Source organism: Hevea brasiliensis, chromosome 7 (assembly GCF_030052815.1).
Source record: "Hevea brasiliensis isolate MT/VB/25A 57/8 chromosome 7, ASM3005281v1, whole genome shotgun sequence".
Classification (NCBI taxonomy): domain Eukaryota; kingdom Viridiplantae; phylum Streptophyta; class Magnoliopsida; order Malpighiales; family Euphorbiaceae; genus Hevea; species Hevea brasiliensis.
The window spans coordinates 31,041,131-31,067,477 of record NC_079499.1 but is presented as its reverse complement, the minus strand read 5'-3'; the positions used below and the strand labels follow the sequence as shown (position 1 = coordinate 31,067,477).

Genomic DNA, 26,347 nt, shown 5'->3' with positions numbered 1-26,347 from the left:
TATGCCTGTATTCATGGCTTTATGCCTGTATTCAAGGCTTTATGCCCATATTCATGGCTTTATGCCAACATTCATGACTTTTATGCCCGACTATGTTATCATGGCTTTTTAGCCATACTGACTGCATACATGGTTGACGTTCCGCGTCCCATGGTATGATGGCCCGAGGCACTGCGGTGTCCAGTGCCAACGACCCGTTATCCAGTTTAGTCAGCCTGTCGTAGGTTACTTGGGCAGTGTAATTTATTGAAATAAATTAAGACTATTAGTAATTAAAAATATTAGAAATCAAATAAATGAGTTAATAAGACTTCAAAAGAATTAGTTAGAATTATGAAATGATCCAAACCACATAAAAATTGTTAAGTAAAATGATAAAAGAGTTGCAAAAATAGGTATAACTTAACTAAATATTTTAGATATACCTTCTATTGCCATATGAATATAAACTGAGTACTTTTATTAATTCCGTATATTGTACATTATCACTGTGAATTTAGGAATTAAACACTTCCAAAGCGGAATAAATTAGAACAAAAGATAATTAATATTAGACACATTGTATTAAATTAAATTGATTCTTAAATATTCAAATTATGTTTCATTCTTTCTTTATTTGTATATTATTTTTTTTGTTATATTATTGCACCACTAAGCAACAATGCTTAGCGCGATGGAATTGTTTCCTTCGCGCAGGTACTGAAGCTAGAACCCAATGGATGTTTGACTGGAAATTTTGGGAGTTCGATCCGAAGTGTCTGAAGTATTCAAGGTTGTCACCTCCTCAGCAATGCATGTAGATAGGGCCCATATAGATTATATTTTATATTTTGTATAAAATGCTTAGATATTGTATTGTAATGTATATTATGAAAAGGTAATTAATAGAAATGCGATGTAAATTAATTAATTAGCTTTTTCATATGTAATTAATTTATATATCATGTAAATTATGAAATTTTGTAATTATTTTGTAAATTATGTAAATTAAGGAAATTTGAAAATTTTGCTTATGTAATTTGAGAATGTTTACATATGAATTGAGTATGAATGAAAATGTATGGAAATGACTATGAAATTGAAATGTATGGATGAGATTTGAAATATGGGAAAATTATGAGAATAATTGATGAGATAATTATTATTAGCATGGATAAGATTTTATTTTGGAAATATTGTTGAATTTCAAACAGGTGAATATTGAAATACGCCAAACGATAATAGAATAGGGGAAACTCCGCTGGTTTCTCCGTCGAAAAATAATTGATATTAAATTAAATGAATTTAAAATTAATAAAAAAAAATAAAGTAAGATAAGTTTGGGTGCTCCGGCACCAAATGTAGCACACTTTGCTCGGCTACACTGTAGTCGAGTGAGGGGTGTTACAGGCTCATTAGGAGATATAACTATTATTGGCCAAAGATCCTCGAAGACTGCATAACATATGCGAATGGTTGCCAACAATGTCAAAGATATGGTGTAGTGAAGAGGAGACTAGCTAAAGAGATGCACACCATCCTAAAACCATGGCCATTTAGAGGTTCGGTTATCGACCTCATAGGTAAAATTCATCCATCATCTTCAATGGACCATACTTGTATTATTATTGCTATAGACATCTTCATTAAGTGGGTGGAAGCAGTACCTATAAAGAAAGTGGAACAAGGAGACATGATTCAGTTCATCACAGAACATGTCATCCATAAATTTAGAATCCCTCAGACTATCATAACTGACCAAGGAATAATGTTCACTAGTCAATATATGAAGGACTTTTTAGAGGATTATGGCATAAAATTGTTTACCTTAACTTCATACTATGCCCAGGCCAATGGGCAAGCAGAAGCATCCAACAAGGTCTTGATTGGTATCCTAAAGAAGATGACTGATGGAAACCCAAGAGAGTGGCACTTGATTTTGTCAGAGACCTTGTGGGAGTACAAGACCTCCAAGTGGGATGCAACACAGATTAGCCCTTTTACCTTGACTTATGGGCATGATGTAGTACTCCCAACAGAGGTAATTGTTCCTTCTTTCAGAGTCTCTCTATAAAATGGCCTTATTCTATATGAATACACATAGGCAATGGCCATGGAGCTGGAAAACTTGGATGAAGTTCAGATGTAGGCATTCAATCACATGGTCGCATGTAAGAAGAAAGTATTAATGATTTATAATGAAGGATAAAGAGGCAGACTTTTTAACAAGGAGACCTAGTCTAAAAGACTGTGTTACCTATTGGTGCCAAAGACAAATAGTTTGGCAAATAGTCTCCAAACTAGGAAGTTCTTTTCCAGGTGCATTGGATACTTAGAGGTAATGCTTATTGGGTGGCAAGCCTTGCAAGAGAGCCACACAATAAGTCAATCAATGGCAGGTACCTAAAAAATATTTTCCTACTATGTGGGAAATGTAAGACAAACAAATAAAAGAGAATAGTTAAGGCCTACCCATTAAAAGCTGACCCTATGACTAGCATAGGATTCTTATGTAAAAAATGTTATTAAAGCTGACATAAACTGCTAGACATTTAATGTAATCAGATAAGATAAGCTTTATAATTAAGGTTGGCTCTTGGGCCACTTGTAGCACATATAAATAAAAGGCTAACACATGGCTTATCATTCAATAGTTACCAAAATCAATCATATCATAAAATAGGATGAATGTCCTACAACTATAGTCAGAACATCAATTCATAAAACCAAGAATCAAATGACAAGAATCTATAAATGAGAAAGAATAGAATCATAAAGGATAGCCTAATGACTTTGGTAAGAAGCTAGGAAATCTGAACAAGACTGGTGCTCCTGAATCTTAGCATCTGTAGGTGCAACTAGCTCCCTCAATGCATCCCCTTCAGATAAGATCACATCCCTATCTATCATGTGTTTATCGAGCAGATTGTCCTCTAATTCATGAGAAAGGCCTCCTCGACCTTCAATTCAATGATCTCTACCTTCAAATGAGATATCTGCTCCTCCAGGTCAGTCACTTTAGCTCTAATGGCTTTGACTCTATCCTCCCTCTCCCTGGCCTAGCTCAAATAAGAATGAACCTTTTGAACAAGCTCATTTAGCTCACGGTGCCTGGTGGAGAAGTCTATAATGGAAGCAGAGAGTGATACAAAAGATTGAATCTTCTTAACATAAGCTAGCAAGATTCAGCAACTTGTGTCTGTGCATCCAAGTGTATTGTGCCTACTGTAATCAGGGTGGAGAGAGCAGAAAGATGTAGAGACCTCTGCTTCTCTATATGAGAACTGAGCTTTATAGATAGTAAATAGCATAGCTAGTTTTTTGCCACCATGACTATTATAACACCCCTATTTACATAGCCTAGTACATTTTACTATTCCGATGACCGGTGTCGGTCCGGACAAGTAAGAGAAGTAGAATCACGTCTAAGACACCTAGTTAAGCCTTGAACATAAATAATTGGTAATTGCCAAATAGTTAAGTATAAATAAGAAAAGCAGAACACAAAAAGTTAAATGAGCCAGGAGTCACAGCTATGGGTGACCTTCTCGGGAATGACTGCGGGGTCAGTCTAAACTCAAATTTCAAATCGAAAGATGTGACACTGCAGTCCTTAAGACTATTGCGAACACAGTGGAAAAGAGAAAATCACAGAAAAGAATTGTTAAGCAGGTCAAATAATTAGGTTAGGGATCTGGAAGAAATATTGAATTACTTGCAAACCGGATCGAACCGGCGAGGGGAAATTTGGTCAATTCACCCCTAGAGCTGACTCTTAACGTAACTGTCCAATAAAATTGGAGACAAGAAAATTTCAGAATCGGGAATTAAATTAAAGAACTAATAGAAAAATAAAAAAAAAGAGTGAAAAAGTGTTATTACATCACTTAGATGACATCATCGATGATGTCAAAATTTATTTAATTTTTTCCTACAGATTTAGACTAAGTCAAATAGCTAATTAAAGATAAAAATAATATTAAAAAAAAAAAAGAAATCACTCTCTTCTTCTTTCTAAACCAGCCGCCCATCTCTTTCTCACTTCTCTCTCTCAAAAACTCCATTAAGGCCCACTTTGAGCTTGAGAAAGCCTAAATCCACACCTAAATCCATAAACTCCTCCATTAAATCTTATATTTGGACCTTGCTAAGCAACCTAGGAGCAAAAAGAAGAAAGGAATCAAAGGTTTGGGAAGAGGGAAAAACTCTAATTAAGGTAAGTGATTGAATTTGAAAATCTTAGTTTATTTGTTGTGTATGTAGCTCACTTAACTTAGAAATTGTGTAAAATCAAACAAAAATAATTATTTAGGGACTAAACATGAATTTCAGCCAGCTAGGGTTAGGGTTTGAAATGAATAAATTTGATGGTTTTGAATGGTTATTTGAAGTGAATTAGGTGTATAGATCATGAATATACACTTTAAATTGCATTAGAGTTGAAATTTAGGTAATTAGGGTTTGAGCATTTTAAAGAAATTGGAAAAAAAGTTGAGAATTGGTCAAATGATGCAGTTGAACTTATTTGAGTTGAGAAATGGTCAATTGTGACCATTTGTGGTGTGTATGAATTGTTGGAAACAAGTTCCAATTCGGATAGGTTAAGGTCAATCTATAGGCAGCTTGACCTAGGTCCCTTTCAGAGACCAAAACTAAAAATTTACCAACCTAATTAGTGTGAAGCTAATTGGGCATGAAACTAGACACAAAATGGAACATTTTTCATTAGGAATCATACCCAAAAAGTGACCATAACTTAGTGAACAATTAGGCCAAATCTGGAATTGGGCGCACTGACCTATACAAAAATTACTAAATGAACAGTAGTTATGTAAATGACCATAAATTGGCCTAGGAAGGTCTAAATGGCCTTAATTTTATACCGATAGAAAGATGAGACATAGCTCTACAACTGTCATGAAGAAAACAAACCCAAATTTTAACCATAAGCTGTCCAAAAAGTCACCTGCAGTCAACCCACAAAAACTACCATTATCCAGTAAATGCCTAGAATTCTGGGTAACACCAAATCTGGCCAGCCATGTTCAAATGGCCATAACTAGGGCTACAAAACTCTAAATGTAGTGATTCAAAAATAAAAATAAAGTTAAGACAATAAAGTATAACTTCTATGAAGAAAACTTAGCTAAATTACCACAGCAACTTGACCAATGGAACAGTGCAAAATAAGGCACTAAATCTGAAATTTTGGAAGTTTCACCTAAGAAACTTAAAATTTGAGAAAACAACCAAAACCAACAAATTAGGTAACCAAAATGTGGTATGTGGGTGAAATTAAAATTCCCATACCTATTAAGCATTATAAAGTCAACAAATTGACTTAAATAGTGTCGTGAATAGTAACCCCGAAGTGCAAATTTTAAAGAACGTCAAGTCAAGCTAGATATAAATAGATTTGAATTTAGTTTTGGATTTATGATAAATTCTGATACTAAAACACTGTAAAATTGTGTGTTTCAGTTGAAAAGAATACCAGGAAAGAACCTTAAGCATCGAGTCAATGCCAAGAGGCGACTCGTATAAGGTTTGTGCACAACATAGAAATTTCTGTAAATTTTCTTCTACAAATTATTTTGAATGAATTGTAATATTAAATTGTGACTTAATTGTGACACTCCTTACCCGTCTACAGTATAGTCGAACAAGATATGCCACACAATATACCGAAACACCCTATTTTAATTCAATCATTTTTATTCTTCCTAATTTATTTTTTTTTTCATAGTTATGGACTACAATTTGTGAAATATAATTCATTTCAGTCATTTATTGAAATCATAAATTTATTTGAGGTTTCGCAAATTTTATAGAAAATCCAGCAGAGTACTGGCTAAAAATGGAGAAAACAGTTCTTCAGAACCTGTGAAAAATACTTCCAATATTTTCAATCAATCCCAAACTCCATTTCATAAACAAAATCTCAATATTTTTTTTCAACAACATTTCCATTTCTCAATCATTCATCTCATATGATAATCATATAAAAGTCATAAATAAATATTCACTTTTTCATTCATAAACACAATTTCCACTATTTACATTAATACCAAAATACATTACATAAGTTTCAATTACATATGAGAAAATAAAAGTTAATTACAAAATGCCCAAAATAAAACCTAGTGTCCTACCAATGCACTGATGTCAGTGAGGTGACACGGATACTATGCAGAGCTGCAGAAGGTGTCACCCAGTCTATGGCTTACTGGGCTCTCGGTCGGTCTCTCCAGAACCTACGCGTGGCAAAAGCAACATGCTAAGCAATAATGCTTAGTGGTGCCAATAATAAAATAAAAAGAAATAACAAAAAATAAATATGCAGTGAATGTATTGATGTCTCATTGCAAACAAATTTTCGATGAGTATTTGTAATCTTACTTATTTTGTACTTGTTATATTCATTATTTCATTAAATTTATCCACTTTCATTTTTAGTTGCCTAAGTAACCTACATTAGACGACTGGACTGGATAAACGGGTAAACTGGCACTGGGTATCAAGTACCTCGGGCCATCACAGCATCGGTCACATATGTGTCTCCCGGTATGCAACAGAACAGCTAATAAGCTGTAATAACATTAGGCACAAGGCCAAGTCTCAACACAATGTCAGAATGGCTAAAAGCCATAAAACCACATAATGGCATAATGCCATGTGCAGTACTGCTAATTGAACCCAATTGGCATGCCAACCTATCCAAACCAATCTTGCTTGGTGTACTAGGGCATGTTACACTTTTAAATTATACAATTCTTGAAATTTAAGTTTAGGTATTACTATTCATTTCATTAGTCAACTAAAATATTGACTTTTGCATAGACAATAGGTACATTAGTTCTAATACTCCCAACATACCACATTTTGCATTCTAAAATTATTGGTATTGGTTGCCAATACCATTTCTAAGTTTAGTGTTAGTTATTCAAAATTTTTAGATTTCAAGCCTCATATTTACTATTCCATTGGTCATTTATACAGTAGGAATTTGGCAAAATTGTCTTCATGAAAGTTGTTCCTTATTTTTGTCTAGTTACAGTTCCTTTTTTGAATTACTCCATTTGGAGTTTTTTAGCTCAAGTTATAGCCTAAACACCATAACTGGCAGGATTGGATAGAATCCAAAATTCTGGGCAAAACTGGCTCTGCCAGATTTGGTAACCTAAGTTTGGTTGGCAATATGACTAGGTTATGGTCAGAATTTGGATTTGTGTTCTTCATGAAAGTTGTAGGTATATGTCTCAGCTTTCTTCTGGTAAAATTTTAGGTCAATTGGACCTTTTTACACTGAGTTATGACCAAATGAATAAACACTGTTCATTTGGTCATTTTGCCCAGGCAGAATGCAAGTCACCCAGATTAGGGCAATTTTTAGGCCAACTTGGTTTGGTTTTCTGGGCAGGGTTTCTTCACCAAAGTTGTGCCATTATGTGTCTAGTTTCATGCCCAATTGGCCTTGTACCAATTGAACCTATACAACTCCATTTATGGTGCCCAAAACTGCTGGACTCATGGTTAGTCCTGCAGGTCAGCCAAGGCAGCTTACCAATCTCAAATACCAAGCCACAACTCTCTTCATTTCCTCATCATACACAGCCAAATGGTCACTAATTGACCATTTAAACTTTCATTCACCAACATATGAATAAAATTTAAGTTTTATGCCTCAAACCCTAACTCCAACAACTAAAATTTTCATACACATACAATCCATAGTTTACAACACCAACATCATGTTCAATGGCAGCCATACACAAAATTTTTAGAATAAATTGGCACTAACCTTGACTTAGGCACTTTCCAAAGCTTAAAAACTTCACTTTCTTCCTTTCAAATTGCTGCCCAAAGCTTGCTCTAGTGGTAGGGATAATTTTTAATGAAGGCAAGTTAGGGTTTTGAGGTGATTTGAGGTGGGAATTGAAGCTTTGATAAGCTTTCAATGGTGGTTGGGTATGGAGGAGAGGAAATGACTGGTTTGGATGAAGGAGATGAATCTGATTGCTTTTGATTATTTTTGTCTCAATTATCCCTTTTTAATAGGTTAGCTTAATTGTGATTGGTGGGGAAAGGGTTGATGACATCATGTGATGTCAAAATTGTCATTTAATCTCATTTTCTTTCCTTTTCTTCTTTACTCATTTTCAATTTAATTTTTAGCAATATTTATTCACATTTTATGTCATAATAATTATTTACTTAACTGGACAAGTCGGCCAAAAATCACCTCTGAAGGCGAAATGACCAAAATGCCCTCCGTTTGGCTTAACAGACTAAAATTATCTGTACCGATTGAAATTTTTTTTTCTAAGCATTTTCTTGGCATTCTAATACCATAGGAACCTCAATGACCCTTCTCTGGAGTCCCAAAAATTATTTTATGAATTTTCCCCTAGGTCTAGGGTTCCTAGTTTCGAAAACCATAACTTCCTACTAGGTTACCCATCGTTTGGGCACCGGCTCATTTAACTTGGTTGTATTTTATTTCTAAAATTTTTTCTAAATTTTTCTTATTAATATTTGAGTTAATTATGGCTCCTCTCTTTAGTTTAAATATTTTTCAGCACGTTCTAGCTGTCCGAATCGACACTGGTCACCGGAACAGTAGAATGTACGGAGTTACTACAGGGAAGGTGTTACAACTCTTCCCCTCTATTTTAATTTTCATCCTTGAAATTTACCTGATGCAAACAGTTGAGGGAACTGTTGCCTCATCTTCTCTTCACCTTCCCAAGTTGCCTCCTCGGTGTTGTGGTGCCTCCAAAGCACTTTCACCAGTGGAATCTGGTTATTTCTCAACTCTTTCACTTCCCGAGCCAGGATCCGTATGGGTTTTTCTTCATATGTCAAATCTATTTGTACTTCAATTTCTTCCATGGAGATGAAATGTGAAGGATCTGAGCAGTATCTTCTTAACATAGATACGTGGAACATATTGTGGATCTTGTCCAGCTCTGGTGGTAGCCACTGGACCCACGTATTCGATGACTTCATATGGGCTAATGAACCTAGGGCTTAACTTACCTCTTCTTCCAAAACTTAGTGCCTTCTTCCACGGTGACACTTTGAGGAATACTTTATCGCCAACTATGTATTCTATTTCTTTTCTCTTCAGATCAGCATAGGATTTTTGTCTGTCTGAGGCAACCTTTAGATTGGCTTTGATTATCTTTACCTTCTTCTCAGTCTATTTCACCAGGTCTGGCCCTACCAGTTTATCTTCGCCCAATTTAGTCCAGCACATTGGAGTTCTACATTTCCTCCCATACAGTGCTTCATACGGGGCCATTTGGATACTAGCTTGGTAGCTATTGTTGTATGCAAATTCTGCCAGTGGAAGGTATCTATCCCAACTTCCATCAAACTCAATGACATAACTCCTCAGCATATCCTCAAGGACCTGACATATATTTCATGTTATTATTATCATTTCAGTTCAATATTTGTATTAGTTCAATTGGTTTCAATTATTTACCTGGATTACTCTTTCTGATTGCCCATCCGTCTGAGGATAGAAAGCTGTGCTAAAGTGGAGTTGTTTACCCAAGGATTCATGCAACTTCTTCTAGAATCTCGATGTAAATCTTAGGTCTCGATCAGATATGATGGAAAGTTGAATTCCATACAGTCTAACTATCTCACTGATATACAATTCTGCTAACTTCTCCAGTGAGTAGTCAGTCCTAACTAGCAAAAAATGTGCTGACTTCATCAATCTATCTACTATCACCCATACTACATCATTCTTCTTCTGGGTGAGAGGTAGACCACTTACAATCCATGGTGACAAGATCCCATTTCCATTCAGGTATGAGTATAGGCTGTAGCAAACCCAATGGAACTTGATGTTCTGCCTTGACTTACTGACATGTCAAGCATTTAGTCACATAGTCAGCTATGCCCTTCTTCATACCAGGCCACCAATACTGAGGTTTCAGATCATAATACATTTTTGTACTTCCTGGGTGCATAGCATAAACACTGGTGTGTGCCTCTTTCAAAATACTGGCTTTCAATTCCTCATCATCTGATACAGATGCTCTTCCTTTGTAATATAGATACCCATCTATTTTCACTTCATAATCAGTTTCTTTCCCTTCTAGGATTTTTCTCATAATAGCCTTTAGCTTCTCATCTACCTTCTGCCCATCTAAAATCTGTTTTAGCAGGTTTGGCCTGACTTGCAACTTAGCCAAAATAGCTCCATCTCAAGCCAAAGATAGACAGGCATTCAATGATCTCAAAGCTGTGATGGATTTTTTACTGGTAGCATCAGCAACTATATTTGCCTTCCCAGGATTGTAGTGAATCACACAATCATAGTCCCTTAAGAACTCAATCCATCACCTCTGTCTAAGGTTAAGCTCTTTCTGGGTTGGCAAGTATTTCAGACTTTTGTGATCTATGTAAATGTAGCACTTTTCATCATACAAGTAATGCCTCCATATCTTCAATGCGAAGATAATTGCTGCAAGTTCTACATCATGAGTAGGGTAATTCTGTTCATGTGGCCTTAGCTACCTTGAAGCATAAGCGACCACCTTCCCCTCTTGCATCAATACACACCCTAACCCATTATGCGAGGCATCACTATAGACCACAAAGTCCTTTCCTGACACTGGTTGTGTTAACACTGGTGCCTCTGTCAACATAGCCTTCAACTTCTCAAAACTGGCCTGACACTTGTCATTCCAGTTAAATCTGACATTCTTATGTAACTACTTGGTCATTGGAGCAGCTATTAATGAAAATCCCTTCACAAATCTTCTGTAATACCCAGCTAGCCCTAAGAAACTTTTGACCTCAGTTGTATTCCTGGGAGGCTTCCATTCCATCACTGCTTCTGTTTTCTTGGGATCCACTCTAATCCCATTAGCTGACACTATGTGTCCAAGGAATGCAATCTCATTCAACCAAAAGTCACACTTGGACAACTTAGCATATAACTTCTTTTCTCTCAAGGTTTGTAGAACAATCCTCAAATGCTCATCATGTTCTTCACTGGTCTTGGAATACACTAAAATATCATCAATAAAGACCACTATGAACTGATCTAGGCATGGATGGAAGATACGGTTCATAAGGTCCATGAATGCTGCTAGTGCATTTGTTAGGCCAAAGGGCATCACCAGGAACTCATAATGCCCATACCGGGTCCTGAATGCAGTCTTTGGCACATCTGAATCCTTCACCCTCAGCTGATGATACCCTGATCTAAGATCAATTTTGGAAAATACTCCTGCTCCCTTCAACTGATCAAACAGATCACCAATTCTAGGCAACAGATATTTGTTCTTCACAGTCACTTTATTCAACTGCTGGTAATCAATGCATAATCTCAAAGTCCCATCCTTCTTCCTTACAAATAGCACTGGAGCTCCCCATGGTGACACATTGGGGTGTATGAACCCCTTATCCAGTAACTCCTGTAATTGGATTTTCAGTTCCTTCAATTCTGTGGGTGCCATCCTATAAGGAGCAATAGAGATTGGTGCTGTACCCGGCAGTATCTCAATAGCAAATTCAACTTCCCTTTCTGGTGGCAAGCCAGGCAACTCTTCAGGGAACACATCTGAGAAGTCTTTTACTATGGGTATGTTACACAGATCTGGCTTAGCCTGCCTAGTATCCACCATATGTGCTAGGTAGGCCTCACAACCTTTTCTCATCAGTTTTCTTACAACTGTGGCTGAGATAACATTGGACAAGAGATCTATCCTTTTCCCTACAACTGTGATCTCATTACCCTCAGGAGTTTTCAAAGAAATCCTCTTCAGTTTACAATCAACCATTGCCTGATGACGTGATAACCAGTCCATTCCCAAAATCACATCAAACTCATGGAAAGGTAACTCAATCAGGTCTACCAAGAATTCATACCCCTGAATCCTTAACGGGCAATCCTTGTACACTTTGTTCACCACTACACTATGGCCCAATGGATTAGTGACCAGGATGTCTTGGTCACTCTCCCTTACTAGTATCCCCCTTTCTACGGGTAGGTTGATGCAGATGTATGAATGAGTGGATCCTGGATCCACCAATGTATGCACAGATGTATTGTAGAGGGAGAACGTACCCCTGATGACGTCTGGGGCATCTTGCTCCTCCTGAGCTCTCATGGCATAGGCTCTGGCAGGTGGTTTGCCCTCAGGCCTCTCTATTGGCTCAGATGCAGGCCTCTGTGATGGTCCCACTGCCTCAGATTTGCCAGATTTCCTACCCCTTTGTGGTGCAGGAGCTGGTCTATCTGCTTGTGTTTGAGCAGTTGTAGTAGTTCTACGTGGACAGTTCCTCAGCTGATGCTCTGTCGACCCACACCTTAAGCAGGCACTAGTCATTCTCCAACATTCCCCCTTATGCCACTTCAGGCAATGTGGACATGCAAAAGATGCTGGGGCTGGTCCCCTGAACCCCGTCCCTGGAGATCTACCCACTAATGGTGTGGACTAACCTCTCCTAGGGGTGAACTGTGGCCTGGGCCCTTGGGTCTGACCCTGACTTTGTGGTTCACCTGAACTCTGTGCAGGTGGACACTTAAACTTCTTTCCAGGTGCAGGAGATGAACTAGACTGACTTGGGCCCCTCTTCTGCTGTATCTCTCTTCTGGTCTACTCACTTATTCTAACCTTTTCAACTTTTATAGCAGCTTCCACTAACTTAGTGAAGTCTGTGATTCCCAAGGCAGTGATCATGATCTTTATGTTGTCATTTAATCCCTCTTCAAATCTCTTACACCTTTTGACTTTATTAGGGATTATCTCCCTTCTGTAGCGGCTCATTCTGACAAATTCCTTTTCATACTCGGCCACTATCAGCTGTCTCTACCTCAGGTTAATGAATTCTCTTCTTCTCTCTTCCAGGTATACACTACCCACATACTTTTTCTTGAATTCTGAGAGAAAGAAGTCCCAAGTTATTACTTCTGGCTGTACTTCACTGGACACCGTATCTTACCATTCATATGCATCATCTTGCAACAGAGGTACAACAGCTTCTAGATTTTGTTCTGGAGTGTAGTGGAGTTGTTTTGAAACCCTTCCTATTTTGTTCAACCAATTTTTGACTGCAACAGAATCATCTTCTCTCTTGCCAAAGAAATCCATTGCTCCAAATTTTCTCAGTCTTTTCTGGTGTGATTTGTAACACCCCTATGTTCGGTAGTGCGTTCTACTGTTCTAGTGACCAGTGTTGTTTGGACAGCTAGGATGCCTAGAACTACACTTCAATATGAGTGAGGAGACATAAAATAATGAAATACAAGAAAAGAAAATACAAGAAAAATAAAGGAAAAATAATAGCAAAGAAATGTAACCAAGTTAAGCGAGCCGAGAACCCTAGCGATGGGTAACCGCACCAGGAAGTCACGGCGTGGACCGTTGACTGGCCCTGGACCGCGGGGAACCGTGAAAAAAAATATATTTTTAGGACTTAAAGAGACATCAATTGAAGTATAAATATCATTAGAAATATCAAAGAAAAATTAAATAATTAGTACAAAGAAAAGTGAGAAATCGAAAAACGGACAAAACTTGGTATTACCGAAAAATCGGGAATGCAACCCAAACAGGGGCATTGTGGTCATTTGACATCCCGAGTTGTCTTTTGACCTAAATGTCCATTAAAAATAAATAATAGTACACTTGAAAAATATAATGAAAAATTAATTTAGGGGTACCTAATGTAAATAGCAAAAATGGAGGGTAAATGGAGTAATTATCAATTAAAACATATAATATAGTTTAATTAAGGTGAGTGGACCACTATGGATTAAATTAAACACTAAATGGGCAGGTGTATATCCACTAACCAATCTGCAATTCATCTTCTTCAATTGAGAAGTCCCATTGCCGCATGAAAGCTCAAACCCCTCCCATGGCCTCCCAAATGCATGGCTCATTATACCCATTTTCAAGCTAGATTTTTGTTTACTTGTCTTCATTAATTTTGATCCTCACACCATGGGCAGTAGATAGGCAGCAAGAAAGGAAAGTTTTTGTGGAGTTTTGATGAATTTCGAAAGTGGTAAGTTTGTGTTTTTGATTTTTGTTTAATTAAAGTTTGTAAGGATGTTATGGGTGTTTGATTTATGGAGAAATTTTTGAGGTTTGATGTTGAATGGGGATGTGTACTTTTGGCAGCCATGGAAACACTTTGAAGGCAGTTTATTTTTGCTTGTAAATGGTGAATTAAATGATTGATTAAATGTATATTGTGTAGGAAATTGTTTGGGTGATGTATACTTAGTATATGTAAATGTGAATTGAAATTTGAAGCTTGGAAATTTATGGAATGTAAAGGCACCATTGCGGCAGGTTGTTAACTCTTGAACAATGCTGGAATTCATGCTTGGTTTATGGTATATTAATGTTGGATTGTGTTGGATGTTAGGGCAGTTTGAGTGTATATATGATGGTGTGAAGTTGGACATGAAAAAAATGTTATGGTTAGGTGATTGAATTGTTGTAAATTGAGTTGAAAAATTCTGCACTTTATGGTGCATGTTGAATGTAATTGTAAGCTGCCAAAATGACCTATAATGTGTTGTGAATTATGTTGAGGTCATGATACAACCAGAATTGACTTGAATATTGAGTTTGGTAAGTGTCAGGAGTGATCCTTGATGTGTATGAAAGAAATGCAATAAGGCAGTTTGCGTTTTAGGCCTATAACTTTAAGTGTGTGGCTCCAATTGGTATGAGACCAATTGGAGGTGAAACTAGGCACAAAATGTGCCAACTTTCATGAAGAAAGCTTGCCAAAATTCTACTTGCAAGTTAGCTTGAAAAATGACCAAATCCGGATTAAGTGCAATTGAGGCCTGAAAATTGACCATTTGGGCAGCAGTTAGTGTTTAGGCCATAACTCACTCAAAACAGGTCCAATAGACCTGAAATTTTAACCATGAATAGTTAAGACCCATATCTACAAGTCTTATGAAGACACCAAATCCCAGAAATGACCATAAGCAACTCAAAGAGCTTGCACAAGTTCGGGTCCAAAAACTAGCCGAATCTAAAATGACCCAAAATGACCTAAAGTGACCAATTTGGATGCAATTTGACCAGAAATAGTAAAATGACCATAACTTGGTCTACATAACTCAGAATGATCTGAAATTTTGCCCTGCGTTCCATAAGACATAGATCTATAAGTTTGTAGTTTTGACCAAAACCTGAAAACCGAGGGAACTAGGTCGTCCGGCTAGGTCAAACTAGTATCCCGGAATCCAGCAAATTGCAAGAAAATGCAGTATACACGGAAATGAACTTGGTAACATGTACCAACCCTAAAAGACTATCAAATGTGACATGTTAGTAACATTAAAACCTAATTTACCTAGAATGCATCGAGGGTCGACATCTTAGGTTGACTAAGGAAATAATAGAATTTAGTGAATTAATTATCAAGCATTATCATTAGAAGCTGTTTAAATGAGTACTGAAATACTTCAAATTGTGTTTCTCAGTTAGCAAAGACTCAGGGAAAGGAAAGGAAACACTGAGTCAAGGCCAGGAGATAGTTATCAGAGGTTTGTGCACAACAATTATTTCTTTTGAACTTTTCAATTGAAATAAATTATGACTATTTGTATATTATTGTTTTCAATTATGGAAATGTGTTTGAATGGATACTTATTGCTTGAAAAGCATTGTAAATGGTTTGAAACTGTGGAAAAATTGATTTAGTGTGATTTGTGAAAATTTGAAGTTAATTATGAATTGTGTTGCCATTTTCTGAATGAATTTATGACTTTAGAAATTTATTGGATTCTCACGAATCATTTGAATAAAATGTTTGGAATTGATTTTTGTTCATACTTAGCATGACAGTATCATATTATTCCTTCTCCATCTATGGGGTTGTGATCATTTATTTTCCTTCTCCATTTATGGAGTCGTGATTATTTATTTTTCTCCCTCTCTGGTTTACCAGTTGAGGTGATCGGATGAGTACTCATTATATAGCTGGCTCCCTTCCTCATTGATTTCGATTAGTGGGGTTGTGATTGCTTTGTCGTGGTGTACAACGCGGCATTGATCGGAAATTTTGTGTCATGGCTTAAGTTGTGTATGAATTGGCAACACTGTGTTCGTAAATTATTTGACTAAATTGTGTTATTATGAGCTTTGATAATTTGTGAAATGGAGTTTAAATTCTTATTGACATTCACTGTCTTTTGAATTTAACTACGTTTTGATTACTGAGATTTATTGTGATATTGTGTTAAATTCCTTATGACATTCATTGTCTTGAATTTAACTATGGTTTTACGTATCCATCATTTATATGATTTATGAACTGTGATTTAAAGTTGTATTTGGTTAATGTTGTGCACCACTGAGACATTGTCTCAGCGATAGCTTTTCATTGCTGTCGCAGGTAGACAGACAGACAGGGCAGCAGACTAGGCTGCTAGTACATCCAGCGAGAGATTATCGGGTATAATGAGTATACCACATTTTGCATTTTGTACTGTAATGTATGACCACTGTATGTACATAGTGTTCTTGGTTTTGAGCAGTTGTAAATTCAAATTGTACATTGAAGTTGTAAAATAATTATGAGTTATTTTGGCTTGTAAAAATTGTATTATATTTCTTGTATCTCAGTCTTTGAAAAATCACTGTAGATTTGAGTTGAGAAATATGTTGTGTTGAGAAATATGTTGGAGTTGAGATTTGGAAATATATTGAAGTGCTTTTTACAGGTTTTCTGAAGAACTGTTTTATCCAAAATACAGATGGCACTCTGCCAAAATTTTTACAGAAATTCCAAATAATTCAAATGTGTTAGTTCTATCACTTCAGTTCAAAAAAGGTTTTTAACACCTGTAAATAGTGCTCACCACTGTAAAAGAAGTAAGAAAAGTTTTTAAAAGCCCTTATAGTGTATTTAATGGGTTATCAGTAGACGGAGTTGGTAATTCATTAGGTATACTAGGGGATCATGTTATGCCTTACAGAGGGGTAGGGTGTGACATGTTTTAGTGGTATCAGAGCAAGTTTTTAAATTTTATTTTCACCTATTACTTGAATATTCTTTCTTCATAGTACAACTGCTCAATATCATTGTTTGATACATACAGTACATTACATTATAAAAATGCACTAACGGGAGGAAATCTCCTTGTGTTATTTGTTCAGGAGGTCTAAGATCCTCGCATTGACTATGGAAGAGGGTGATCGTTCAGTCGATCAATCTATAGAGGCTGAGGTGCAAGGGGATGCTGATGCACATATTTTGCATAGTCATTTAGGTCTAATTTCATAACTATTTTATTTGATTATTAGTCATTTTTAGCTAATTTCATTAGTTAATTAGTTAGTTTTTCATAATTGTCGATTTTGGATCAATTTTTGATTTTTACTTTGTTTTGTAGGAAAAATGGTGTTTTTGAAGGACTGAAGAGAATTTTGCCATTGAGGAGTGTCTTCTACAGCCAAAGATGTCAAAAACAAGTTTTCAAGCTGAAATATGCATTGACCAAACTGTGCATAACTTGCCGCATAAGCTATGCAGATCTGCATAAGGAGAAAGATCACTGTTCCAGAACCAGCCGAAATGTGCATAAGGAGACTGCATAACTTATGCACATTCTCGCCTCCCTTATGCGCCTTCACGGAATTGTGCATAACCTATGCACCAAGTCATGCAGTTTCGCATAAGTAATTCAGAACCAGTAGCGCATAAGGATCGCATAACTTATGCAGTCCACTTATGCAGTCTCATAAAGAGTTCATTAATGAGCTGGCAGAAGATTCCTTCAAATAATTCCTCCTAGAACATACCATTTTAGGGCTCCATGTCAGAAAAATGCTATAAATAGTCTCATTATCCCATTTTAGAAGGGGACAAGGAGCAGAAAAGGAAAGGAGAAATTTGAAGAATTTGAAGAGTCACCTTCACCTTCCACATCATTTTCAACCAAGATTTGCAGATTTCTTTCTTTCCTTACATTTTTCTACATTTCTAGTGTTTAATTTCTTACTTCTTAGCTTAGATTAAAGCTTTATTTCCATTTAAACTCATCATATCTTGTAAGCATTATGGATAGTGAGTAGTTTACTTTTGATTCTGGAGTAAGGATTGTAATATTTGAGATATTTTGTGGATTTTGATTGGGTAATCCATATTTTGAGGTCTTAGTGAGTTTTATTTATTTCTTGTATGCTTAATGACATGCTTAGTGTAGGATCCCATTAAGTGATGTTCATAATCCATGGTTGAAGCACCGAAAGGAGAAGGCCTTGTGATAGATAATCAAGAAATTGGACTTAATTAACTTAAACCTAGAAATAGGCTAAGGATTAAGAGGAATCATAGATTAATTAAAGAACTTAACGGGTCTTAATTAATTCTAACTCCACGAAAGTAGGATTAGTTTGATTAAGGCACTCTTTGTCTCACTCGAAAGGGAACTCAAAGGATTTAAGAATTAATCTCCTTAAAACCCATAAGTTTCATAAGATTGGATAACCAATTTAAAATCCCAAAATAGCTCAAATATGAAATCCCGAACTCCGGAATCGCCTTTTTACCATTGTTAATTTCTCATCGAATTTAATCACTTGCCATTTTGAATATTGCCATATTTGAACTTGCTTATTTCAATTTGATGCAATTTTAGTTTAATTAATACATTGTTGAATAGAATATTGATTTTGCACATATAGATTTCACACTCCATTACCCATCAATTCATTACTTTAATTTCATAAATACTTCGATTTAGTCAACTTTTATATCAAAATTCAATCATTAACACGACTCCTCGTGGGATCGATATCTTTTCTATACTACTTGTATGACCCGTGCACTTACGGTAGGGACGCATCAAGTTTTTGGCGCTGTTGCCGGGGATTTGTTTGTTTAAGATAGAATTCTTGATTATTTTAGTTATTTTTAGTTTTATTTTTGTTATATTTTCATTTTGTGTTTGTTTGTTTTTTTTCAGGTACTTTTAATCTTTTATGAGAAGAGCTAGAAGCTCAAGTGACACAACCTTATTGTTCAATCTAGAAATTGAGAAATTTTGTAAGGCCAATAAGAAAGAAACCAGAAAAAGAAAGGAAGCTTTGAGAGAAACCGAAATTGAAGCAGACATGGCTAATGAAAGAGTTAAAATTGGTGTTGGGAATGCTGGAAATGGTCAAAACAATGAAAATGAAGCCCAAGGGGAAGAAGTTGTTAATGCAAACGTGCCTAGGGGAAGTATGATGGATCATGCTTTTCCACGTTTTGATTACTTGAGAGAGAGCATAGCAAGACCAAGGATTGATGCAAATAGCTACAAGATGGATTTTGGAGTTCTTCAAATGATTCAGAATTCTCAATTTGGAGGACATCCTTATGAAAATCCACACACACACCTGAAGAAGTTTGCTATGATTTGTGACATGTAAAAACAACCTGGAGTGTCTGATGATGCAGCAAGATTGAAGCTATTCCCATTCTCTTTGAAAGATAGAGCATTGGATTGGCTTGATTCTTTACCTCACAACTCCATCACAAATTGGGAGCAACTCATTGATGCATTTCTTGCACAATATTTTCCACCTGGAAAAACTCAAGAGTTGAGGAATCAAATGACAGCTTTCAGACCAAGAGAAGATGAAACTCTATATGAGTCATGGATGAGATGGAAGGAATTAGAGAGATTATGCCCACATCATGCCATTCCAAAATGGATGATAAATCAGAATTTTTACACAAATGTCACTCCTGCAATTAGAGGGATTATTGATGCTCAAACAGGAGGAGAATTTATTATTAAGCATGAAGATGAAGCTTATGAGCTATTGGAGAAAATTGCAAAGAATACTCATCTTTGGAGTAGTCCAAGAGGACCAGCTCCAACTCAAAAGAGGCAAGCTGCTGGAATGTATGATCTTGATCCATTCAACATGATTAATGCAAAGTTTGATGCACTTACAAATGTCCTTGCTAAGAAGATGGAAGATTTGAGTATGTTGGTTAGTTCATCATCATCAGCTGGAAGTTCACAACAAGTGGCTTATGCAGAGGAAACTACCAGTTGTGGAGTAGATTATGGAGAACAAGCAGCATATGTTGGTAATTATGGAAACAAGCAAATGGGAAATCCTTACTCTCAAACTTACAATTCAAATTGGAGGAATCATCCCAACTTTTCATGGGGAAATCAGCAAAGTCAAGTTCCAAATCAGAATTTTCAACCACAACAGCAAAGTCAAGTTCCATATCAGCAAAATAGGCAACCATTGCCTAATTTTCAGCAGAAAAATATGAACCCTCCACCAAAACAGCAAGAACGAAATTCCACCACTGAAGCTTTATTGCAACAGATTCTTGCTAACCAAAATAAGCATGATGAGGAGATGAGAGAGATGAAAGAAAGGCTGGAACATATGCAAACACATAACAGAATGCTGGAAAACCAGATTGCACAACAAACATCTTCCTCAAGTGCTAAATCTTTTGGAAAACTTCCAAGTCAACCAGAAAACCCAAGAGAGCAGTGTCAAGCTATTACTTTAAGAAGTGGGAAAGTTATAAATGATGAGAAGAGTGAAAACAGTGAGAAGAGAGAAAATGAGAAAGAAACTGATGAGAGTGAAAAACAAGAGAGTGCAGAAAAATGTAAAGAGAAAATTGAAGAGAAGGAAGAGAAATATATACCTCCTGAGCCCTATAAGCCACAACTTCCCTTTCCACGAAGATTTCACAAAGCCAAGCTTGATAGGCAATTTGGGAAGTTCTTAGAGGTTTTGAAGAAACTTTACATAAATGTGCCTTTTGTTGATGCTCTTTCACAAATGCCCTCTTATGCAAAATTCTTGAAAGAAATTCTCTCAAACAAGAGGAAACTTGAAGATGATGAAGCTGTAGCTTTGTGAGAAGAATGTAGTGCTATCCTCCAAAGGAAACTTCCTCCAAAGCTTAAGGATCCAGGAGTTTTCAATTCCATGCCACATTGGAGAGTCTTGTTCTAAAAAAGCCTTATGTGATTTAGGGGCTAGTGTTAGCCTTATGCCCCTTTCCATTTATGAGAAGCTCAACATGGGAGATCTTAAACCAACCCACATTTCTCTTCAGTTAGCTGACAGGTCAATTAAGTATCCTAAAGGGATTTTGGAGAATGTGCCTCTGAAGGTTGGGAAGTTCTATATACCTGTTGACTTTGTCATCTTGGACATGGAGGAAGATTTTAATATTCCAATTATCTTGGGAAGGCCTTTCACAGCTCTGGCGGGAGCATTGATTGATGTGAAAGGAGAAAAGCTGACTCTTAGGGTTGGTGAAGAGCAATTGGTTTTCAATATTAATAACACTATGAAAAAGCATCATTCTGAAGCTGATACTTGCTTGAGAGTTGATATCATTGATGAGCTGGTTGAAGAACACTTCAGAAAGAAATATCCAGAAGATCCACTTGAAAATTGTTTGGTTCATGGAGGAGGCATAGATTATGACAACCCTCATGTAGCTGCATATGCTCAACACTTAGAGGGTAGTCCACCATTCATTTCTGCTCCAGTTTTTCAACTCACACAAAAGGAAAAAGTTGAATTTAAGCAACCATCATTCAAGGAAGAAGATGCACCTAAGGTAGAACTTAAGCAACTTCCTTCTCAGCTCAGGTATGAATTTCTTGGCACTAATAACACTTATCCAGTAATTGTAAATGCAAACTTGAGTACTTTAGAGGCTGATAAGTTGTTAAGAGTGTTGAGGCAATTTAGGAAAGTCTTAGGATACACCATAGATGACATTAAGGGAATAAGCCCACATTTTTGCATGCATAGAATCATTTTAGAAGAAAATTGTAAGCCATCTATTGAACATCAGAGGAGGTTGCACCCAAATATGAAAGAAGTTGTTGAAAAGGAAATTTTGAAGTTGCTTGATGTAGGGATCATATATCCCATCTCAGACAGTACTTGGGTGAGCCCAGTACATGTTGTTCCAAAAAAGGGTGGAATGACAGTGGTCAAAAATGAAAATAATGAATTAATTCCCACCAGAACAGTGACTAGTTGGCGAATGTGCATAGATTACAGAAAATTAAATGTTGCCACTAGAAAAGATCATTTTCCACTTCCCTTCATTGATCAGATGTTGGAAAGACTAGCTAGGCATTCTTACTTTTGCTATTTAGATGGATATTCAGGTTTTTTTCAAATCCCTATCCATCCAAATGATCAAGAGAAAACCACTTTTACTTGTCCATATGGAACCTTTTTTTATAGGAGGATGCCATTTGGGTTATGTAATGCACCAGCCACTTTTCAAAGGTGCATGATGGCAATCTTCTCAGATTTCATTGAAGACATAATGGAGGTTTTTATGGACGATTTTTCTATTTATGGATCTTCATTTGATATATGCTTGGCTAACCTTTCTAAAGTTTTGCAGCGATGTGCAGATACTGACCTTGTGTTAAACTGGGAAAAGTGTCATTTCATGGTTCAGGAAGGGATAGTGCTTGGACATTTGGTGTCTAACAGAGGAATAGAGGTTGATAAGGCCAAAGTTGAAGTGATAGAGAAGATGGCTCCTCCTACCAATGTCAAAGGAATTCGAAGTTTCCTAGGACACGCCGGGTTTTACAGACGCTTTATCAAGGATTTTTCTAAAATAGCCAAACCTTTGTCTAATTTGTTAAGTAATGATACACCATTTATATTTGACCAAGAGTGTTTGGATGCCTTTTGCAGGTTGAAGCAAGCTCTTATCACTGCACCAATCATGCAACCACCTGATTGGAGCCTACCTTTTGAAATTATGTGTGATGCTAGCAACTATGCAATTGAGGCTGTTCTTGGTCAAAGAAAGGACAAAAAGGCTTATGCTATTTATTATGCTAGTAGAACACTGGATGAGGCTCAAACAAATTATGCAACAACTGAAAAGGAATTTTTAGCAATTGTCTTTGCATTGGAAAAATTCAGACCTTACATTATTGACTCAAAGGTGGTTATATTTTCAGATCATGCAGCCATCAGGTATTTGCTCCGTAAAAAGGAAGCTAAGCCTAGGCTCATTAGGTGGATTCTGATGTTACAAGAATTTGATTTGGAGATTAGAGATAAGAAAGGAGCTGAAAATGTAGTTGCTGATAATCTTAGTAGGTTGAAATTGGATGGTGAAGAATTGGATGAAATCCCTATTGATGAGTTTTTCTTAGATGAACAACTTTTCTCTCTTGTTGCTAAACTACCTTGGTATGCAGACTTTGTGAATTATCTATCTTGTGGAGTTTTACCTCTAGGAATGACATGGCAACAAAAGAAAAAGTTTTTGCATGAGGTGAAGTTTTATAGATGGGATGACCCTTTACTCTTTAGGAGATGCTGTGATGGTTTAATAAGGAGATGTATTCCTGAAGAGGAGGTACAGAGTATTATGCATCATTGCCATGCTTCATATTATGGAGGACATTTTGGAATCTCTAAGACAGCTAGTAAAATTTTGCAAGCTGGTTTCTTTTGGCCAAATCTTTTTAAGGATGTGAGGAAATTTGTGTTGGATTGTGATAAATGTCAAAGGAGTGAAAATTTGTCAAAAAGAGATCAAATGCCCCTAAATAATATTCTTGAAGTGGAATTATTTGATGTTTGGGGAATAGACTTTATGGGGCCATTCCCTCCTTCATATGGTAATAGATACATCTTAGTTGGGGTTGACTATGTGTCAAAGTGGGTGGAAGCTATTGCAACTCCAACTAATGATGCTAGAGTGGTAGTGAAATTCTTGAAGAAATTTGTCTTGAGCAGATTTGGAGCTCCTAGGGCTATAATTAGTGATGGGGGTTCCCATTTTTGCAATAAGTAATTTGAGAGCCTAATGAGGATGTATGGTGTAGTGCACAAGATAGCTGCCCCATACCACCCTCAAACTTCAGGACAAGTTGAAATTTCTAACAGAGAGCTCAAGCATATTTTGGAGAAAATAGTGAACAATTCTCGGAAAGATTGGTGTATCAAACTAGATGATGCTTTATGGGCATATAGGACTGCCTACAAAACCCCTATAGGAACTACTCCCTTTAGGTTGGTGTATGGTAAGTCTTGTCATTTACCTGTTGAGCTAGAACATAGAGCATATTGGGCCATTCAGACCTTGAATTTTGATCTTAAGCAAGCTAGTGAGAAAAGGTTGTTACAACTTAATGAGCTTGAGGAATTGAGGATGGATGCTTATGAAAGTGCCCGTATTTACAAAGAAAGAACTAAAGTTTGGCATGATAAGCATCTGAGGAAAAAGGAATTCAAAGAAGGTGATTCAGTTTTGTTGTTCAACTCAAGATTGAAATTGTTCCCTGGAAAACTTAAGTCAAGGTGGACTGGTCCGTATAAAGTTTCTAAGGTTTTCCCTTATGGAGCAATTGAAATTTGGAGTGAAAAATCTGGGAATTTTAAGGTCAATGGGCATAGATTGAAACATTACATAACTGGAGACCCAATAATAGGAGCAAGCTGTTACAAGCTCTCCAATCCCTCACCTCTTTTCAGTGAAATTCATGAAAAGTCCAGCTAAGGACTATAAAGTAGCCCTCTTGGGAGGCATCCCAAGTCCTTTTATTTTGCTTTTGCTAATTTACTTTCATTTTCATTGATTTTATTTTATCTTAAATCTCCCCAAATTCAATTTTTGACATTGTTAAATCTTGTCCCTTGTAGATGTAATTCAATGAAGAAAGGCTGGTGAACTGTTGGGGAAGTGACTCTTAACTTGAAAATTTTGTCCTTCAAAAGAACTGATTGGTTTTTGCTGCATAACCTGTGCAGGAGCTGCTATCTGGTTTATGCAGAGCAAAAAAAAAAAATGGAATCTGCAGCAAAAAGGGTGTCTGCAGCAAATGGCTTGTGTTTTTGGTGAGGTTGGGTGTGTAACTTTTTAATACTTGTGCTTATAATGTTAATATAGTGGTAAGTGAGTCATTTTTGCAGTTTTGAGCTTCTTTGGGTTGTAGAATTCAAGGTAGAAATGCTGCATTTTCTTGGCAAAACTTGGAGAGTTCATTTCTCATTTGTGGTTAGATGCAACTTTATGCAGATTTATTTGAGTTTTAATGTGCTAAATATTGATTTGCAGAATTTGAGTCAAAATGGCATAGTTCTCAAAGGTCTTTTATGTAGGATCAATGTCTACATGCTTGTGTGATGCCTTTTTGATACACTTTGTATATATTGATGTGTTTTTGGTGAAAATTCTCATGGTTTATGCTTCATAGAATTATATTTCCTCATTCTAGGGTATTTTTCACACTTGCAATTCATGTTCTATTGCATTCTTGATCTTGTTAAATTGTGCATAAGTAACTGCATAGCTTATGCAATCCTGCATAACCACAATTCTTGCCATTTTTCACCTTTATTGCAAGTGCATAAGGAGAGTGCATAGCTTATGCAACTCTGCATAGCCTAATTTTGTCAAATTTCACATCTTTAGAAACTTGCATAAGCAGAGTGCATGACCTATGCACATTTGCATAACCTCAAATTCTTCATTTTCTCTCTCTGCCGAAGTTTGCATAAGGGGAGTGCATAACTTATGCACTTCTGCATGACCAAAAACTCTGAATCTCCAAACCTGCCGAGGGGTGCATAAGCAGAGTGCATAGCTTATGCACTTCTGCATGACCAGAAACCCAGAAAAACCAAACCTGCCGAGGGGTGCATAAGCAGAGTGCATAGCTTATGCACTTCTGCATGACCAAAGACTCTGAATTTCAAAAGCTACCGAGACATGCATAAGCAGAGTGCATAGCTTATGCACTTCTGCATGACCAAAAGTTTTGAATCTCAAAACCCACCGAAGAGTGCATAAGCAGAGTGAATAGCTTATGCACATATGTATGACCACTAACCCAAATTCCAAAAATTGCCGAAGAGTGCATGAGCAGAATGCATAACCTATGCACTTCTGCATGACCCGATTTTCTGAAAAACCAATTCTGCCGAGAGGTGCATAAGGGGAGTGCATAACTTATGCACTCCCGCATGACTTCACTCCTCAAAATTTCAAAGGTCACCGAAACATGCATAAGGACAGTGCATGACCTATGCACTTGTGCACAAGCTATTTCTCTGAAGTTCAAATCATTCTGAAACATGTATAAAAGAGTGCACAGGTTATGCATAAATCATTTTTTCACTTATGCAGTCTCTTACAAACCCGATTCAAATTCATTTTCGGCAAACAAAATTCCCACCTCCACTTCCCGACTCTTCTCCCCACGACCGTCCTTCAACCTCCATTCCTTCCGGCATTCTCACCGTCTCTCTCCCGTCTTCTCCACTAGCACTTTCATCACGTAAACCCTAAATTTCCCCCTACATTTTCATTTCCGCCCTTATCTCTCCAT

General features: G+C 36.7%; 1 non-coding gene and 1 pseudogene across 1 annotated transcript; one reads left to right on the top strand and one right to left on the bottom strand.

Annotated features, from left to right (window-relative positions):
- The first annotated feature begins 1,507 nt into the window (after positions 1 to 1,507).
- LOC131181348 (uncharacterized) lies at positions 1,508 to 24,381 on the top strand (annotated as a pseudogene).
- On the bottom strand, positions 19,568 to 19,675 carry LOC131181855 (small nucleolar RNA R71). Its single transcript, XR_009150330.1, has one exon. It is a non-coding gene; the product is annotated as a small nucleolar RNA R71 (small nucleolar RNA).
- Positions 24,382 to 26,347: the final 1,966 nt, after the last annotated feature.